This window comes from Moschus berezovskii, chromosome 15, assembly GCF_049115385.1.
Source record: "Moschus berezovskii isolate FMDL1 chromosome 15, NW_MosBer_1.0, whole genome shotgun sequence".
Taxonomy (NCBI): Eukaryota; Metazoa; Chordata; class Mammalia; order Artiodactyla; family Moschidae; genus Moschus; species Moschus berezovskii.
Genome location: NC_142474.1, coordinates 86,119,582 through 86,135,387, shown reverse-complemented (window position 1 = coordinate 86,135,387; position 15,806 = coordinate 86,119,582). Strand labels below are relative to the sequence as shown.

At 38.3% G+C, this 15,806-nt stretch overlaps 1 pseudogene; it reads right to left on the bottom strand.

The window, feature by feature from the left end:
- LOC148775505 (ankyrin repeat domain-containing protein 26-like) overlaps positions 1-15,806 on the bottom strand; it is a 180,123-nt pseudogene that overhangs the window by 30,222 nt on the left and 134,095 nt on the right.

Here is a 15,806-nt window from a genome sequence, read left to right as displayed (position 1 = left end):
TTCGATGCAATCCCTATCAAGCTACCAACGGTGTTTTTCACAGAGCTAGAACAAATAATTTCACAATTTGTATGGAAATACAAAAAACCTCTCATAGCCAAAGCAATCTTGAGAAAGAAGAATGGAACTGGGGGAATCAACCTGCCGGACTTCAGGCTCTACTACAAAGCCACAGTCACCAAGACAGTATGGTACTGGCATAGAGACAGACATATAGATCAATGGAACAAAATAGAAAGCCCAGAGATAAATCCATACACGTATGGACACCTTATCTTTGATAAGGGAGGCAAGAATATTGAATGGAGAAAAGACAATCTCTTTAACAAGTGGTGCTGGGAAAACTGGTCAACCACTTGTAAAAGAATGAAACTAGAACACTCCCTAACACCATACAAAAAATAACTCAAAATGGATTAAAGATCTAAATGTAAGACCAGAAACTATAAAACTCCTAGAGGAGAATATAGGCAAAACACTCTCTGACATAAATCACATCAGGATCCTCCATGACCCACCTCCCAGAATATTGGAAATAAAAGCAAAAATAAACAAATGGGACCTATTTAAAATCAAAAGCTTCTGCACAGCAAAGGAAACTATAAACAAGGTGAAAAGACAGCCTTCAGAATGGGAGAAAATAATAGCAAATGAACAACTGATAAATGATTAATCTCAAAAACATACAAGCAACTCCTACAGCTCAATTCCAGAAAAATAAATGACCCAATCAAAAAATGGGCCAAAGAACTAAACAGACATTTCTCCAAAGAAGACATACAGATGGCTAACAAACACATGAAAACATGCTCAACATCACTCATCATCAGAGAAATGCAAATTAAAACCACAATGAGGTACCATTTCATGCCAGTCAGAATGGCTGCTATCTAAAAGGCTACAAGCAATAAATGCTGGAGAGGGTGTGGAAAAAAGGGAAGCCTCTTACACTGTTGGTGGGAATGCAAACTAGTACAACCACTATGGAGAACAGTGTGGAGATCCCACTGCTGGGCATCCCACTGCTAGGCATCCCATAGCAATCCCACTGCTGGGCATACACACCGAGGAAACCAGAATTGAAAGAGACACACGTAATCCAATGTTCATTGCAGCAGTGTTTATTATATCCAGGACATGGAAGCAACTTAGATGTCCATCTGCAGATGAATGGATAAGAAAGCTGTGGTACATTTACACAATGGAGTACTACTCAGCGATTAAAAAGAATACATTTGAATTAGTTCTGATGAGGTGGATGAAACTGGAGCCCATTATACAGAGTGAAGAAAGTCAGAAAGAAAAACACCAATACAGTATATTAACACATATATATGGAATATAGCAAGAGGATAATGATAACCCTGTATACGACACAACAGCAGAGACATGGATGTGTGGAGCAGAATTTTGGACTCTGTGGGAGAGGGTGAGGGTGGGATAATTTGGGAGAATGGATTGAAACATGTATATTATCATATGTGAAACGAATCTGACGTGGTTGGGGGCTCCCCACCTCAACACTCTGTGGATTTAAGAGGCCGTTCCTTCCAGAAGTGTATAAATTAGCCTGGGATAGAACCTGCATGCTGAATTTACTAATTAAGAAATGAGAAACCAGAACTATAAAGGTGGCAGAGAAATACAAAGAACTATTCTTAAGTAATCTTTTAAAACTTTGAACAGAGTTACAGATTTTACCATTTGTTATAAACTGGTATATATAATTTAACCAGAACAAAAAGAAAATTAGTATTGTGTGAATTCTGAAGCACTTTCAGCATATAAAATAACTTAATGTAGCTTTTTACAACTGTTTATTCTATAGCATTTTTTCATTTGGTGAAATTTTAACTGTTAACGTTTTTGGCATTGTGCTTTGTACCATTTATTAAATAAAAATTAAAAAAAAAAAACCTAAATAAAGCATATTAAATTAAAGGGATACTTTAAATAATATTGTCAGAAATTTGAAAATTTCACCAAAGATTGCTCTACCTGATTCAGATCATTCCTCACAGTCTTCAGTTCCATTTCGAGTGCTCTGAGAGTGAGTTCAAGTTGCTGTTTCATTTCAACTTCTTTACTATATTGGTCTTCTTTTCTTCTTGCTGCTGCTGCTGCTAAGTCACTTCAGTCGTGTCCGACTCTGTGCGACCCCATAGACGGCAGCCCACCAGGCTCCCCCGTCCTTGGGATTCTCCAGGCAAGAACACTGGAATGGGTTGCCATTTCCTTCTCCAATGCAAGAAAGTGAAAAGTGAAAGTGAAGTCGCTCAGTTGTGTCCAACTCTTAGCGACCCCATGGACTGCAGCCCACCAGGCTCCTCCGTCCATGGGATTTTCCAGGTGAGATTACTGGAGTGGGTTGTTTTTTCATACAACATATCAGCATCTCTTCTCTGCTCTTCTTCTTGCTTTAAGGTGAATCTGCAAAATTTATACAGCTCTTCTTAGAAAATCACGAGATTATTCCCTGATGCAATAATTTTCATTCCCTCTACATAATGTTTAAAATAGTAAACTAGGGGAAAATATAATGAAAAACACTTAATAATTCTCAAAGTTTTCATGCAGAGGGTTAAGAATAAAACTGCATAAATTTTTTTTTTCCTGTCTTGAGAAAAATGACTACTATATACATCTGTGTGTGGGAATGTAAAGTAATATAAACTTCTTTAAGAGTAGTTTAGAAATACAGATCAAAGACCTTTTTAAGTTCTCATACTTTGACCAAATAATACGATATTATTAAAGAAAATGCATTCAAAATAATTAGAAAGGTTGAAATGAATTTATAGAAAAAACGTTTCTTGTAGTACTCACTATAATACAGAAAAGTGAAAAACAACTGAAAATCAATTTGCTAAATAATTAATAAGGTTTCTATTATGGTGGACTTTGGTATGGACATGAAAATGATGATTTTGAAAATTATGCATTAAGTTATTAGAAGCATTCACTGTGAAGAACTTGCTATATTATTTCCAAGAAAATCACACTCCACGATACTAATGACGTTTTCTCCCCTGTAAAATCCCAGAGGGCAAATTAGTAATTATAACACATCTATGTCACTGCAGTATTAAAGTAAGTAACAGTTCAACTATTTCTTTAAAAGCGAGATGTACAGTACCTCAGGCTGCCGAGCTCTCGTTCCCACTCCACTTTCTGATGCTCTATGATTTCACTTCTTTTGTTTCTGACCGCTCTTTCTGTAGCCCACTAACCTTACTTTCCATTTTTTTTAATCTTTCCTCTAAGCAGTCCACAGTGGCTTTTTTTAAGTTCTACTAATCTTTCATATGAAAGAACTGTATCCCGGATTTTCAACAAGCTTACATAGTCCACATGATGAAGAAAACAAAGAGAAAAACAAAAAAAAATTTATGTGAGTAATTTTAGTATAAAGGACTGTGACTTTCACGTTCACGCACCCACGCCTCGAACAAACATTAAGTGTCTATAATGTGGAAGACATTATTCTAAGCTCTGCAGATAAACAGACGCCCCTGGCTCTTGTTTACCTTGAAGTCTAGTAGAAGAGAAAGATAAATAAAATAATTATGAACTCAGAAGGATACTCTAAGAAAAGAGAGTTCTATGATCACATAACAGAACTTGACACAGACTGGGTCCAGGAAAGATTTCCCTAGGGAAGAGATGTCACACTGAGAAATGAAGGAGGAGCAGGAAGTAGTAAGTGGAGCAGGAGGAACAACCCTGTGGACAGTCTCCAGCTGCCATATGTTTCTAACCAAGACAGAGGGAACAGCTACCGATTTACCTTCCTGAGTGCAGCGAGCAAACACAACGCCGACAAAAGACATTAAACAATGATTTTCATGACAAAGGACTTCAGGGACTGAAGGACAATGATCCTGGAAACACAGGAGGTTAACCTAAGGAACGCTCCAGCTCACTGCCTGGAGAGAATTTCCAGGCCCCAACACGGGGAGAAGGAACAGAAGCTGAGTCAGCCAGACTCCCTGACAGGAGGTGATGAAGCTGACAGTCTGGTGAAACCAAAGTGGGCAGAGATCACAGATCAGAACCGCGGAGAGGAGAGAGTGGAACAGGAAAAAAGACCCTGGAGATCTGAGGAGGAGCCCCTCGGGTATTCAGCAGAGGAGCGAACAGCGCCCATCGGGGAGAAACCACCTGAGACCATCTGAAAAGACTACAGGAACCTGTGCCTGGTGCTCACTTAGTCCCAGGAATTCTATCTATTCTTATGAGCCGGGCTGGAAAAACATCTCCTTACAGTAGAACGAACAAGGTAGTCATTAAGGTCTTGCCTCCAAGGCAGGAAATAATCAGCCCTAGCCCCAGGGTCCCTCTGGATGCACCTAACAAATCATAAGAAGCAAGAGCACAGAAGGATCTCTGGAAAACTCTCAATATTTGGAAACGAAACCACACGGATCTAAATAACCCTTGGATCAAAGAGGTAATGAAAAGAAGAATTAGAAAGTATTTTGAACTGAATGAAAACGAAAACGTAAGACCAGCAGACATTTTAGGAAATTGACACGCTGATTCTAAAATTCCTGCGGAAAGAAGGGTAAAAAATAAAACAAGATGAAGCTAGACAATTATGACCTTTAACCATGAAGCAAAGAGAAGCAACAGCTGGGATTTAAGCAAAGGGGTAACATGATGAGATCTGAATTTTTAAAAATAGATAATAATTATAGTTGCTGTGTGGACTGAAGTCCCGGGAGGTAGAACGGCAGGGAAAGAAGTTCTGAGATTATTTCAGTTATTCTAGGAGGAAAGTGATGCTAACCTGACCTTGGGTGAAGGCACAGGAAAGAAGAGTCAACAGAAGGTTCAGTGAGTGAGAAGGATCATAGGTCGGTGGCTCAGAGTATACACGCACTTTCATGTTCTTTTAATACAGAACCTACTTCTGAGATGCATAGCAGTATCACGTATCCGTGGCTCTAGACAAGCTGTACATATATTACTAGTACACCATACACAAACAGGCACTGTATTTATATTTACACTGCAGTCCTACCTTTACACCCCATGTCAAGTTGTTCAATTAGCAACATGGACTTCTTACAGTAAAGCAACTCGCCATCCTCGGAAGCTGTTTCAGATGACTGAGTTAAGTCATCAAGGTCATCCACAGAATTAATCTGTTCTTTGACCTACACGTAAATAATACTATTTCATAATGTCCTTAAAATATTTACAGAACATACTAATTGTACAAAGGTGATAAATATCTCTTCATTAAAGCAAAAACACACTTTTTAAGAGGACAGATGTTTTTATCAAAAGGATAACCTTATCAATAGTGTTTCTAAATTAAGTTGTCAAAGCATATGTCTCTACAACAAAGGAAGATTTTATATTTTACGACTATTCCCTTTACAAAGTATTTTTTGCTAGGGAAATATTTTTTATAGTTAAATTTTTGACTCTACCCTGTTATTTTCATTAGATGTTTTCTTTGCAGGCCTGAAAAAGCAAATGATTCTTTTCAGGCTAATATTAAATACTTAAAAATACAAATACCTAAACTTTGTTTTTTATATAAAACCTTTGCGTTTGCATTGGTAAGTAATTTTTTATAAAAGGATTAAAACATTAAAGGACAAAGAAAATATATTTATAATAATAAAGCATTGAATTTAGATCAAAGAAAAGGAAAAACATAGCATTACTTGCAGTTGTCATTTTCAATAGGAACTATGTTTTACAGCAATAAAACCTATCTGGGAAGTATTCCTTAAGTCCTTTGAAGAAAGAAACCCATTTTTAATAACCATGATATTAGCCTTCTGAGGACTTCCTTTGCAACTGCTATGCATTATTATAAGCACTTTATATGTCTTAACGGCATTTTAATCCTCACAAACATTCTGGGAGATGGGTAATACATTAGGTCCTCTACATAGGAAGAAATGGAGCACTGAAAGGCTGAGTAAGTTGCCCAAGCCCACACAGCAGGTCACCAACAGACCCAGAGTTCAAACTCAGGAAATCTGGCTTCAACACTGCAGTTCCAAAATATGCTGAGGAAGTAATATTTAAGTAAGTCTTCTTAAGTAATATGATGGCAAATGAATCTATATTATTATTCCATGTCCAGTTATAACTATAAATAATAATTTGTGAATCTTAACACGTCTCTCAAAATATGAAAAGACTTCAGAGGTAGGCAACATTGGAAATCTACTTTCACTAAAGACTTGCTTTTGTAAAGAAATTTATCAGCAGACATTCATTCAACCATTCTGCTGTTTATTCATGAATCTGATATACACTTATTAAGCACACGATACGTGTTAATAACACTCTTACTATGGGAAGCATAGTTTGTCTACTTTAGAACTTTATAAACCAAAATTAATAATTTGTGAAAGATTGTTAGTAGTTTTTTTTTCTATTGAATGTAAATAGAAATGTTCCCTTTTCCTTGGAATCTATAAACAGCTATGAAGCTGATATGATGTAATGTTTCAGAGTACCTTACAAAATCATAGCTACTCACGATGTGACTATCAACTAGAATCACCAAGGAATGAACAGATCCTATTCAGTATAGCCTAAGTGCTTGTAAGTTCACGATTATATAGTTTTTTTAAATCTACGTAGGATAGAATTAACTGAACTAATCATCGACACATGCAGTTACATAGGAATATTACACTTCAGCACCAACAAACAAGCCCTTACCATAAAACGATATATGAACAGAAGTATTATGTACAATTAGTTTACTGTCATAGTTTAAAGATAATGTCAAACAATCAATAAGCTTTCTAATAGTGGAAATGCAAACAAGATTAAACTCAATAAGCACATCCTCTGCTGGCTCATTTCTAACAGCATACATACTCTAAAAACTCCCATCTTAACATACAACAAGAAACTCCTTTGAACTCCACATTTCTCTTCAGTTACCATCTAGTTCTCTATTGTCTGTCCCAGCAAATATTCCTTACAGGGCTGTTTACATGTATTCACTACAGTTCAGCTTTCAAGGAGACTATTTACTGAAACGATTTCTGGCCAAAGGCACTGGTCCTCACTTCAATCTTCCAGCAGTGTTTGTCCACTATAGTTGAGGAATCTCTTGGCTTGGCCTGTACACTATATTATGCTGCTTTATTTCCAGAAGAAGTATTCAGTACTTATTTCTTCCTCTAGAAAATAAAGAAGTTGTAGATATTACCTGTCATCATCCCGATCCACTTCACTTAAAATGCTGTCATCAAGAAAATGCAGCAGACCACCAGTCAGTGAATCGGTCTTTTCAAATATTGGTGCAATCACACATTTTTCTGGTGTCCATTTGCCATTGTCCTTTTTCTTTATTTCCTTCCTCTGCACGCCAGGATCGCTACTTTTAAAAAATCCACAAAAAAGCCAATGTTTTCTAATAATTAAACTGATAAAGAATAAAAAAACCATTTTTGTAAAATTCCAACTCTTGCCCATCTTAAATCATTGATTAATTCACAAAATGGTTATGAAGTACCAACCATATGCAAGAAAACACAAATTCTTGCCTCAAAGACAGATAGATATACAATTATGATATGATGTGATATGTAAGAGTTGATATATGAAAGCTCTCAGTGAAATAAGGAAGGCTTTACAGAAGAAGTGAAGAGAGAAGGTTACAAAGAAGAAAAAAGGGAAAAAATCATTCTACTTGGAGATTAGAATATGAGCACAAAGATCAGGTACGTGGCATCTAGGTTATTTCCTAGGAACCTGGAAGGAAAAATACGAAACACATGAAAGAAAGCAGAGAGATGCATCTTTGGAAAGACATTGGGAAGAACCTCAAGGGCTACACTGGAAACCTGGAGTTAACTGCCTAAACACAATGACTCTTACCCATGGGAGTCATAATTAGATTTACACTATATTTCCTGTTTTGCTTTCAAATACAATAATGCTTAATTTAGGGATTTCCCTGGTGGTCCAGTCCTTAGGAGTCTGCCTGCCAATGAGGGGCAGTGGTTTGATCCCTGGTCCAGGAAGATCCCACATGCCATGGGGCAACTAAACCCGTGCTGCACAACTACTGAAGCCAGCTCACTAGAGCCTGTGCTCAGCATCAAGAGAAGCCACCACGATGAGAAGCCCAAGCATGGCAGCAGCAAAGAACCAGCACAGCCAAAAGGAAAAAAAAAAAAAAACAACTCAAAGAAAAGAGTAACGCTTAATTTGGATGACTTTTTAAATGACATGAGGCTCATATACCATGAAAGAAAAAATCAAGGAAATATTTAGTGGCGGGGGGCGGGGGGGGCAGCGAGGCAGCTTACTTTTAAACCACCCACATGATGGGGTGATTTCAGCATTACGGCTGAAAGACAAGTACCTCATCTGTTCCCCCACCAATGATAACAATTTGGCTTCCATCCATGGACATATTCAAAACGATATGAGGGAAACACCTGCCAACCAAGAATACTCTATCCAGAAAATTTATGTTTCAGAAATGAAGGAGAAATAAAAAATTTCCCAGAGAAACCAGAGCTGAGGGAGTTCCTCACCACTAGACCTGTCTCATAAGAAATGCTGAAGGAAGTCCTCAAACTGAAATGAAAAGATGTTAAGTAGTGACATAAAATATATTTAAATATACCACACACTGGTAAAAGCAAGTAGGCAGTCAAATGCAGAATACTCTAATACTGTAATATGGTGGTATGTTAAGAAATTAACTTTAGTATGATGGCTAAAGGACAAAAGAATACAAATAACTATATCCCTAGCAAAATGTAACATGTGATAATCACAACCATTAGCTCAGCTCAGTTCAGTTCAGTTTCTCAGTCGCGTCTGACTCTTTGCGACGCCATTAACCTCAGCACGCCAGGCCTCTGTGTCCGTGACCAACTCCTGGAGTTTATCCAAACTCATGTCCATTGAGTCACTGATGCCATCCAACCATCTCATCCTCTGTCGTCCCCTTCTCCTCCTGCCCTCAATCTTTCCCAGCATCAAGCCCTTTTCCAATGAGTCAGCTCTTCGCATCAGGTGGCCAAAGTATTGGAGTTTCAGCTTCAATATCATTCCTTCCAATGAACACCCACGACTGATGTCCTTTAGGATGGACTTGTTGGATCTCCTCGCAGTCCAAGGGACTCTCAAGAGTCTTCTCCAACACCACAGTTCAAAAGCATCAACTCTTCGGCGCTCAGCTTTCTTCACAGGCCAACTCTCACATCCATACATGACCACTGGAAAAAACATAGCCTTGATTAGACGGACCTTTGTTGGTAAATATGCTATCGAGGTTGGTCATAACTTTCCTTCCAAGAGGTAAGGATCTTTTAATTTCATGGCTGCAATCACCATCTGCGGTGATCTTGGAGCCCCCCAAAATAAAGTCTGACAGTGTTTCCACTGTTTCTCCATCTATTTCCCATGAAGTGATGGGACCAGATGCCATGATCTTAGTTTTCTGAAGGTTGAGCTTTAAACCAATTTTTTTCGCTTTCCTCTTTCACTTTCATCAAGAGGCTCTTTAGTTCCTCTTCACTTTCTGCCATAAGGGTGGTATCATCTGCATATCTGAGGTTATTGTTATTTCTCCCGGCAATCTTGATTCTAGCTTGTGCTTCTTCCAGCTCAGCATTCCTCATGATGTACTCTGCATAGAAGTTAAATAAGCATGGTGACAATATACAGCCTTGACATACTCCTTTTCCTATTTGGAACCAGTCTGTTGTCCCGTGTCCAGTTCTAACTGTTGCTTCCTGACCTGCATATAGGATTCTCCACTGCTGCCCTGTAAATAAAGTCTTCAGTACTGTTTTCCTAGATTCCATATATATGTGTTAGAACACAATATTTATCTTTCTCTTTCTGACTTACTTCACTCTATATAATAGGTTCTAGGTTCATCCACCTCATTAGAACTGACTCAAGTGCGTACCTTTTCGTGGCTGAGTAATATTCCATTGTGTATAGGAACCACAACTTCTTTATCCATTCTTCTATTGATGGACATCTAAGTTGCTTCCATGTTCTAACTATTACAGCAGTGCTGCAGTGAATGATGGGATACATGTGTCTTTTTCAATTGTGGTTTCCTCAGGGTATATGCCTAGGAGTGGGATTGCTAGGTCATATGGTAGTTTTATTCCTAGTTTTTAAGGAGTTCTCCATACAGTCTTCCATAGTGACTGGATCAATTTACTTTCCCACCAACAGTGCAAGCGTGTTCCCTTTTCTCCACACCCTCTCCAGCATTTATTGCTTGTAGACTTTTGGATGATGGCCATTCTGACTGGTGGGAGGTTATATCTCATTGTAGTTTTGATTTGTGTTTCTCTAATAATGAACTGAATAATGAGCGATGTTGAGCATCTTTTCATGTGTTTGTTAGCCATCTGTATGTTGTCTTTGGAGAAATGTCTATTTAGGTCTTTTTCCCACTTTTTCATTGGATTGTTTTTCTGCTACTGAGTTGTATGAGTTGCTTGTATATTTTGGAAATTAATCCTTTGTCAGTTGTTTCATTTGCTATTATTTTCTCCCATTCTTAGGGTTTCTTTTCACCTTGCTTATAGTTTCCTTTGCTGTGCAAAAGCTTTTTTAAGTTTAATCAGGTCACACTTGTTTACTTTTGTTTTTATTTCCAATACTCTAAGAGGTGGGTCACAGATGATCTTGCTTTGATTTCTGTCAGCGAGTGTTCTGCCTATGTTTTCCTCTAAGAGTTCTATAGTTTCTAGTCTTACATTTAGGTCTTTAATCCATTTTAATCCAATCGAGCTGGAGAAATCAACCTTCCTGACTTCAGATTATCCTACAAAGCTACAGTCACAAAGACAGTATGGTCCTGGCACAAAAACAGAAATATAGACCAATGGAACAAGACTGAAAGCTGAGAAACAAACCCATGCACCTATAGGTACCTTATTTTTGACCAAGGAGGCAAGAATATACAATGGGGCAAAGACAGCCTCTTCAATAAATGGTGCTGGGAAAACTGGACAGCTACACGTAAAAGAATGAAATTAGAACCCTTATTAACATCATACACAAAGATAAACTAAATGATTTCTTCAAAGCCCCTAAAGTGGCATTCCCTAGCATTTTATCGCACCAAAAGAGATGATAAAATTCTGTAACCTTGAATCTGATAAATTACCAAATGAATTCATCAAATGAATCAGATAAGTTAAAAGCGTGACTTTGCCCAAGTAATTTAATGCCTTAGCTGGGGATAGGGCTGATCTCCTTTTTCTTTTAAAGGAGAATACCTACAGATTTTTGTCTGTTGTTAAAACTCAGTCAAGGCACCTCTTACACAAAAGAGCAAACAAGCAAACAAAGAAATTTAAAAATGTATTACTGGAAGGAAGAAAAATCTCACAGCATCTCAATACTCAGTTTTCTCCTTTGGAGAGAAGACTTAATTTTTGAGGGCTCGGAGTTTATACTACCTACGTGACAAAATCACATGTGTCAAAACATACTACATTTTAGTCAACAACATAATGGAAAAGTCTGTCTCAAAAGAAACATCTGCAAGTGATGGTTAAAGAATATGTGGGAGTATATGTGAAAGTTAAAGTGAAAGCCACTCAGTTGTGTCCAACTCTTTGCAACCCTATGGGCTATATGGACCATGGAGTTCCCCAGGCCAGAATACTGGAGTGGATAGTCTTTTCTTTCTCTAGGGGATCTTCCCAACCCAGGAATCGAGCCCAGGTCTCCTGCACTGCAGGCAAATTCTTTACCAGCTGAGTCACAGGGAAGCCTTATACATGTATTGAGAAGGGAGTACATGTATTTGTTATTAAAATTTTTATTTTTTTAATTTGTTCTGTATTCTTTATTCTATTGTTTATTTTATGTATTGTTATTAAATTTGTTATTAAATACATAAAGGGAAGGGAGTACATGTATTTGTCATTAAAAATATCCTGAAGTGTCCATGTTGGAAATCTAAAATTTATTAAAATTTAACTCTTAAACTTCTTAATCTATGCTTAGCTACTCACCAATGACCGGATCACAAGTAAGAAGTGAAAAATAACTTGCCTTAGCCTAGTTCAGTTCAGTTCAGTCGCTCAGTCGTGTCCGACTCTCTGCGACCCCATGAATCACAGCAGACCAGGCCTCCCTGTCCATCAACAACTCCCGGAGTTCACCCAAACTCATGTCCATCGAGTCGGTGATGCCATCCAGCCATCTCATTCTCTGTCGTCCCCTTCTCCTCCCGCCCCCAACCTTTGCCAGCATCAGAGTCTTTTCCAGTGAGTCAACTCATCGCATGAGGTGGCCAAAGTATTGGAGTTTCAGCTTTAGCATCAGTCCTTCCAATGAACACCCAGGATTGATCTCCTCTAGAATGGACTGGGTGGATCTCCTTGCAGTCCAAGGGACTCTCAAGAGTCTTCTCCAGCACCACAGTTCAAAAGCATCAATTCTTTGGCGATCAGCCTTCTTCATAGTCCAACTCTCACATCCATACACGACCACGGGAAAAACCATAGCCTTGACTAGATGGACCTTGGTTGGCAAAGTAATGTCTCTGCTTTTTAATATACTATCTAGGTTGGTCATAACTTTCCTTCCAAGGAGTAAGCGTCTTTTAATTTCATGGCTGCAATCACCATCTGCAGTGATTTTGGAGCCCCCAAAAATAAAGTCTGACACTGTCTCCACTGTTTTTCCATCTATTTCCCATGAAGTGATGGGACCAGATGCCGTGATCTTTGTTTTCTGAATGTTGAGCTTCAAGCCAACCTTTTCACTCTCCTCTTTCACTTTCATCAAGAGGCTTTTGAGCTCCTCTTCACTTTCTGCCATAACCTAAAATAGGGGAAAAACATGAACTCACAAACCCAATTTTGTCACTGTTTGAATTAAGTAATTCATATATGTTAAATCTACTAAAAATTAATTAGATGATTTTTAATGTTATAAAGGCGTCCTCACTTAAAAATAGTTCACCTCACTATATCTTAAATAGGGAGTTTGTAAGATTTTTTTAAGGACTAATACGTGCAAAACAGACAAACTTTATATTCAGTTCAGTTCAGTTCACTCACTCAGTCGCGTCCGACTCTTTTCGACCCCATGAATGACAGCACACCAGGCCTCCCTGTCCATCACCAACTCCCGGAGTTCACCCAAACTCATGTCCATCGAGTCGGTGATGCCATCCAGCCATCTCATTCTCTGCCGTCCCCGTCTCCTCCCACCCCCAATCTCTCCTAGCATCAGACTCTTTTCCAGTGAGTCAACTCATCGCATGCGGTGGCCAAAGTATTGGAGCTTCAGCTTCAGCATCAGTCCTTCCAATGAACACCCAGGATTGATCTCCTTTAGAATGGACTGGTTGGATCTCCTTGCAGTCCAAGGGACTCTCAAGAGTCTTCTCCAACACCACAGTTCAAAAGCATCAATTCTTCGGCGATCAGCCTTCTTCACAGTCCAACTCTCACATCCATACATGACCACAGGAAAAACCATAGCCTTGACTAGACAGACCTTGGTTGGCAAAGTAATGTCTCTGCTTTTACTAGGAGCCAAAATCAAATTAACAACAATCAGAAAGAGGAACAAATCCCTAAATTTTAATGTAAATTATATATTATGATATTGTTATTCATCAACACATATTACCTGCTTACATTCAGTTATGTGTGTGCTCAGTCATGTCTGACTCTTTCCATCCCTAAGGACCGTAGCCCGCCAGGCTCCTCTGTCCACGGGGATTCTCCAGGCAAGAATCCTGGAGTAGGTTGCCATGCCCTCCTCCAGGGGATCTTCCCAACCCAGGGATTAAACCTAGGTCTCCCACATTACAGGTGGATTCTTTACCATCTGAGCCACCGGGGAAGCCCAACAATACTGGAGTGGGTAGCCGAACCCTTCTCCAGGGGAATTTCCTGACTCAGGAAATGAACGGGGTTCTCCTGCATTGCAGGTGGATTCTTTACCAGCTGAGCTACCAAGGACGCCCCTACATTCCGTTATATTATATTCTAATATCTACCAATGAAAGTGGATAAAGCGTTTTTAGTAATATTTACTGATTTCTCACCCCCAAATGAGATAAACTAGAAAGTTATTACTTGTGCCCTAACAACAAAGATTCAATCTGGAAGCTTCGATTCTCTCAATAGGTAACTGGGTTGACTCTATGACCCCACTCTCTCCCTGAATGTACATTCCTAATCAATTACGCCGAGATCACAGACAGAATGAATCTTTCATCTTGGCATCACTGTGACTGGCTAATTCAATGGAAAACCTTGAACCATGGCGAATGACTTCTCTCTACATGTATCTAGGTCAGGGATCATCATTGTCATATTGTTCATAATTTCAACTGTTTACTCTTGCAATTCAGTATTTGATATCACCTTCATAATCATGTAATGAAGTTATAAAAATGGAAGAAGTAAACAGTAGTCAGGAAATTTTTTTTCACTCAATTCCAAAAACAAACTATAAATATAATAGATTCTAGCAATATTTGAAGTCTTATAGTTAAGGTGCCATCAAAACTATTAAATTATTTTCTATTGACTCTAAACGGCTAATTTTGAAAGGTAATTTTATTTGTTATGACCTCTGTTACACACTGTATTATGCTGTTGAAGCATAGGAAACAGTATTAAACCAGAAATTTAAATTTACATTTTTACCTAGCTGGGAATGGTTATTTTCATCTCCAACAGGTCTTTCTTCTTCTTCCTATGATGTCATTTCTAAGTCTAGCTCTGCCGACAAATCTGTATGTTTAGTTAAAATTACTTAGCATATTTAGATAAAAGACATAATTTTGATTTAAAACATAGATTTAAAACACTGTATCAAGTGACATCTTAAATCAATCTTAATCTTCAGCTGAATATTTACTTCTTTAAGAAATACTCCAATGATCTAACATGTCAACAAGCAATTTGGAAAACACTAGATGTCACCAGGATACAGGCACACAAACAGCTCAAAGATTCATTCACAAAATCATCCAAACATCAATGAACAAAACAATCAGAAACCAAACAAAATTTCAAAATACAGGACAGACATATAAAGTCACAATGCATTCTCTTCTCCACTTCATAACAGTACCTTTTTAACAACATGCCAAGCTTCAACTGCAGCATTATTCATGGCTTACAAAATTCCTCTTACTTTTTATGCTTTTATCCACTCCTTAATCTGAAATGCTACCCTGTATTCTTCTGACAAATTACTTTTCATCTTTTAAGACTCAACCTGCTTTGGGAAGTTGTCCTTGATTACAGCTCTCTTTCCCCAGATAAACAGCTATCCCTTTCCTTGTAGCTACCTTAGTACTTTATAGATTTTTCGAGTGTATCTTCATCACCTGAATTGTAAATCATTTCTTCACATGTCTCTCTTCTTGGTTCCTTAACTGCACAGGACAAGCTCTTAAAAATCACTTTTGTATAAATAGTCCTTATTCATTTTATTCAGTAATTATTTATCAGCTTTCTGCTCTGTACTAGACACTGGAGCTTAAAGAAAAATGTAGATAAAAGATGTCAGGGAACGCTTTTCTAGAGATAATGCCTGAGCGGAGACTTACACAGTTCACGGGAAGGAGAGGGAAGGCATGCAAGGCTGTAACAAGACAGAAGACAAGAGAGAAGCACACACACAACAGGGTAAATATCTGTCGAAAGGACAGAGACAGGTCAGGAGGGCATCACCAGCAATTCAGAATTCCATAGCAAACGACAGAAAGGGCGAGAGACGCAGAGTCAGGCAGAAATCAGATTATGAAAGCCTCACGTGTCACTTTATGATCCCTGGACATTAATGTGGTTTGA